Genomic DNA, 5,556 nt, shown 5'->3' on the forward strand with positions numbered 1-5,556 from the left:
ATCCAGCGGGTCTCCTGGAGACACCTGTACAGGCAGGAGAAGCAGTCCCTTTAGGTCCAACACTGTATGGACAACCTCACTCCTCACCTCCTCAAGCCCACCAGTTCCCTCCTCGGCCACTTCGCACTTGCATCCCTTTTCCTCGCATCAGACTTCTCCACCGCACTCTGCAGCTGGATGGTACAGCTCCTTTCCACCAGCTCCCACCTGCTTTCCTTAGAGACCGGGCTGCACAACGGCACAGAAAGGTTTCTCTTCATTGCCGACAAAGAAAAGTTAAACTTGATGTAATTTAATAAACTATAGAACTCTCTCCTCACATATAGGCAAAGTCTAAGCAGCATCTCCTGTCGTCCAGCTTTCACAAGGGGTTTCCAGACAAGAACATTTTTAGACAGAGAGGTAAGAAAGGATAGATATAAACACAAGGAAGGTGTTGACTAAAGAGTTAAAGAGACTTCTGAACAATGGGGCAGGTTTCTAACTCCCTGAACCTCAAAGCAGAAAGCAGAGAGTGGAAAGGCATCTGACTGGCCAAAGAGCAAGTGGAGGAGAAACCCAAGAGCAATGGGAAGGGCAGGCGTCCAGGTAGTCTGCTGAAAAGATGTCCTTAGACATGGCCATTGAACCAGGAGAGGTGGAAACACCTGAGTAACGAGGTCGATGAAGTAATTAACAGAGTAGTGGTAATACAAATTACAGGGGAAGATCAGTATTTCTTCTGCCATTAGTACACTCCCAGGAAATTCTGTCATGGTGGGAAACTCGGCCATTTCTTAAACGTGCTCCGATGATTCAGATGATGAACATGTGCTTGTATATTTTTTTCAAACGTAAAAAATAAATAAAAAATATAAAATAACACCGTGCACCTTTCTGGTCAGAAATCAGTCGTGTGAGCATAAACAACCAGGACTGTTTGGACGTTAAGCACAATAAAGAGAGTTTTTACAAATACATTAGCAAGAAAAGGAGGACTAAGGAGACTCTCCATCCTTTATTAGATGGGGGCGGTAAGATAGTGACCAAGGATGAGGAAAAGTCTAAGGCACTTAATGCCTTAATTGCCTCAGCCTATAGTAGTAGGACCAATTGTTCCCTGAGTACCCAGACCCCTGTGATAGTAGATAGGGGTGTGGAGAAGAATGAAGCCCCCATAATCACACAGAATCACACAGAATCTTCTAGGTTGGAAGGGACCTTCAAGATTATCTTGTCCAACCATCAACCTAACTGACAAAAATAAACACCCACAAAACAAGAAAATGCAACACCATCACTAAACCATGTCTCCCAGCACCACGTCAACCTGTCTTTTGAATACCTCCAGGGATGGTGCCTCAACCACCTCCCTGGGCAGCCCATTCCAATGTCTGATAACCCTTTCAGTGAAAAAATTTTTCCTAATAGCCAGCCTGAACCTCCCCTGGCGCAACTTGAGGCCGTTTCCTCTAGTCCTGTCGCCCATGACTTGGGAGAAGAGATTGACCCCCGCCTCTCTACACCCTCCTTTCAGGTAGCATCCAAGGGGAAATGCTGAGGGACTGATGATGCTGACACAGGCCAGGATGCTGTTGGCCTTCTTGGCCACCTGGACATGCTGCTGGCTCGTATTCAGCTGACAGTTGACCAACATCCCCAGGTCCTTTTCTGCCGGGCAGCTCCAGCCACTCTTCTCCCAGCCTGTAGAGCTCATGGGGTTGGTGTGACCCAAGTGCAGGACCTGGCACTTGGCCTTGTTGAACTTCACACCGTTGGCCTAGGCACATCCATCCGTCCATACTGTCCAGATCACTCTGTAGAGCCTTCTTACCCTCCAGCAGATCAACACTCCCACCTAACTTGGTGTCTTCTGTGAACTTACTGAGGGTTCACTCAATCACCTCGTCCAGATCATTGATAAAGTTATGAAAGAGAACAGGCCCTGATACTGAGCCCTGGGGAACACCACTGGTGATTGGCTGCCAACTGGATTGAACTCCATTTACCACCACTCTCTGGGCCCAGCCCCCAGCCAGTTTTTTACCAAGCAAAGAGTACTCCCATCCAAGCCATGGGCAGCCATTTCTCCAGGAGAATGCTGTGGGAAATGTTGTCAAAGACTTCACTAAAGTCCAGGGAAACAACATCCACAGCCTTTCCCTCATCCACCAAGTGGGTCACCTCGTTATAGAAGGAGATCAGGTTTGTCAAGCAGGACCTGCCTTTCACAAGCCCATGCTGACTGGGCCTGATTGCCTGGTTGTCCTGTTCGTGCCTGTCATGTCAAAAGGAATGTAGTTTTAGTTTTGTCTGTCAGAGTCCCAGGACCTTCACTGATTTGTCTGTCAGAGTCCCAGCAAAGGACTTGCAGTGAGTCAGATTCACAATCAATCAAAATGATTTATTTTATTGAGAACCTCAGAACAGATTTGAGATTGGCGTTGATAAATTCACTAACTACATTAGCGCTACTAATTGAGGTTAATATTGCTGGTAAAAATAGTAATAATACAACAGCTCAGGGTAACATTCACCAGAGGGTGAAAGGCGCAGCGCTGACCCAGGAAGGCGTCCCTGCCTGGGGTGGAGGGAGAGAACGCAGCCCCTCGACCGGTCCCTCAGGTGTCGAGGTTCTTCTCTCCCAATTTAGCAGTCATTTTCTCCGTCTTTTTCTTTCCAAAATTATGAGGTTTCCCTCCCCCAGGTTGTATGATTTGGGTGCAGAGACGAGTGCTACGGTCATATATGTTTCGCATGATGTCTATAATCCTCATTAGCGTATGCAGGGGGGTCAACTTTAATATGCATTTCACAGGCAATGAGGCAAAGGTCACTCATTGGACATGATGGCCCTTTGAAGAAGCAAAGACCTGCAACGGTTCCTGTTATCTTCTTGTCTTTGCTGACCAAAAGCAGGGCTGTCCTGCCTCCACAGGGCTCCCTCCTGATCCGCATCCCCTCAGAGCCAGGCGAGTCTCCACTCCCCCGGGGGGCACAGGGGAGGTGAGAGAGAGCAAGTGAGAGAAATCTCCTTGGGATGGTGGGGGCTGTTCCTGGCGTCACACACAGCAATGTCAGGGCTCTGACAGGGCTGTTCAGAGACACGAGTCCTTCCCTGGCACAGGCAGAGGCCCTGCAGCAGACTCCCTGGCCTCCGGTGGCCACCCCCAGAGGCTGCAGCCCCTCGGCCCTGCGGGCTGTCTCCTGCTCTGCACCTCTCTGAGATGCCCCACAGCTGAGGAATGGACACAGGGACCTCGGTCCAAGGAAGCCCATCCCTGTGCTGCATCCAGCGGCTTTCCCAGGATGTTACCCTCAAAATGAACGGATCTCAAGAAACTAACTGTCCCACAGACCTTTGAGGAACTCCCAGGAACTTCTGATGGTCTTTGTACTCACTGGAGTTAATCTCACCACGCACACACGACGTACATGCGGACATCTCAGCTGTCCAATACAAACATGGACTTCTTCAGGACAAGAGGAGATGGCCTCAAGTGACACCAGGGGAGGTTCAGATTGGATATCAGGAAAACTTTCTGCACTGAAAGGCTTATCAAGCACTGGAACAGGCTGCCCAGGGAAGTGGTGGAATTGTCATCCCTGGAAGTATTTAAAAGACGTGGTGCTTAATGACATGGTTTAGTGATGGTTTTTGTCAGGGTTAGGTTTATGCTTGGACTCGATGATCTGAAAGGTCCCATCCAATCTAGAAAACTCTATGATTCTTTAGAGGGACAACCAGCCTCCCCAAGCTGGGATAAGAGGCCAGAGCCAGAAATGGTGGTTGTTACTGGCAGGGTGTGTGACAATTACCCTGGGGAAGCTTCCTTGGGGTGTCCAGCACTCACAGGACCAGAGGAGAACCTGCTCTGCTGGTCCTTCCTGTCTTTCCTAGGATGCCTGGCTGTGCAAGGACTCTGTTGTGTGCCCACGCCTTGCACACTCACACAGTTAAGCTCTGCACTTGTGTTTTAACTGTGGGGCACTTTCCCGGGAAAAGGAAATGTCAACTTTATAAAAAGAACTATGACTTCATGCCCTGCCCTGAGGAGTCTCTGATATGATGGAGGTGCTGTTAGGGAGTTCAGCTCTGGAAGGGAATTGCCCAGTGCCTGTCCCAGCCTGTGGTCCAGGGCTGCCCCACAGCAGGAGGATGAGCTGCCAGAGCACTCGGGCTCCATAGCAAGGCGAGGGCTCAGAAGGCAAGTGTGGGTGTGGAAAGAGAACAAATTGGAAAAGACCAAGGTTGGTGCTCGCTGACAGAGCTGCTGTGCTCGGACTCTTTCCCCTCCACCTCTGCTCACAGGCATTGCCCTGCAGCTCCAGAGAAAGCCTGAGAGGAAGGGTTTTGGGCAACAGGTCGCTGGATGGTTCTATATTTTATTTTAATACACAGAGAGAGCAGGTCCTCATTTATACAGTATGTGGATTTCACAGATTTGGAAAAATGCATAATTCAAAACAGCAAAACAAGTTGGTTTTTTTGGTAGAAAACTTTATACAAAGTAAAGCAAAAAAGAAAAAAACAACAAAAGCCAAACAAAGGCCTAAACACAGAATTAAAACTAACATAAACTACAGTAGATGAGCTTGACATATAATGAGTTACGTTAACAGTGATTTGTAGAAGAAGGCAGCTTATTGTTTCAGAAAATCATCTGGTCATCAGTTTCCACACTGCACCTTTGAGCTCCTGGTTCCTCATGCTGTAGATGAGGGGGTTCACTGCTGGAGAAAACACTGAGTACAGAACAGCCACCACCAGGTCTAGAACTTGGGAGGAGATGGAGGGGGGCTTCAGGTGGGCAAAAAATGAAGTGCTGAGAAACAGGGAGACCACGGCCAGGTGAGGGAGGCACGTGGAAAAGGCTTTGTGCCGTCCCTGCTCAGAGGGGATCCTCAGCACGGCCCTGAAGATCTGCACATAGGACACCACAATGAACACAAAACAACCAAATGATAAACAGGCACTGACCACAATAAACCCAACTTCCCTGAGGTAGGAGTGTGAGCAGGAGAGCTTGAGGATCTGGGGAACTTCACAGAAGAACTGGTCCAGGACATTGCCCTGGCAGAGGGGCAGGGAAAATGTATTGGCCGTGTGCAGGAGAGCATTGAGAAATCCACTGCCCCAGGCAGCTGCTGCCATGTGGACACAAGCTCTGCTGCCCAGGAGGGTCCCGTAGTGCAGGGGTTGGCAGATGGCAACGTAGCGGTCGTAGGCCATGACAGTGAGAAGATAAAACTCTGCACCAATGCAAAAGAAAAAAAAGAAGAGCTGTGCAGCGCATCCCCAGTAGGAGATGGCCCTGGTATCCCACAGAAAATTGGCCATGGCTTTGGGGACAGTGGTGGAGATGGATCCCAGGTCAAGAACGGAGAGGTTGAGGAGGAAGAAGTACATGGGGGTGTGGAGGCGGTGGTCACAGGTGATGGTGGTGATGATGAGTGCGTTTCCCAGGAGGGCAGCCAGGTAGATGCCCAGGAAGAGCCCAAAGTGCAAGAGCTGCAGCTCCCGTGTGTCTGCGAATGCCAGGAGGAGGAACTGGGTGATGGAGCTGCTGTTGGACA

Source organism: Numenius arquata, unplaced genomic scaffold (genome assembly GCF_964106895.1).
Source record: "Numenius arquata unplaced genomic scaffold, bNumArq3.hap1.1 HAP1_SCAFFOLD_38, whole genome shotgun sequence".
Lineage (NCBI taxonomy): Eukaryota > Metazoa > Chordata > Aves > Charadriiformes > Scolopacidae > Numenius > Numenius arquata.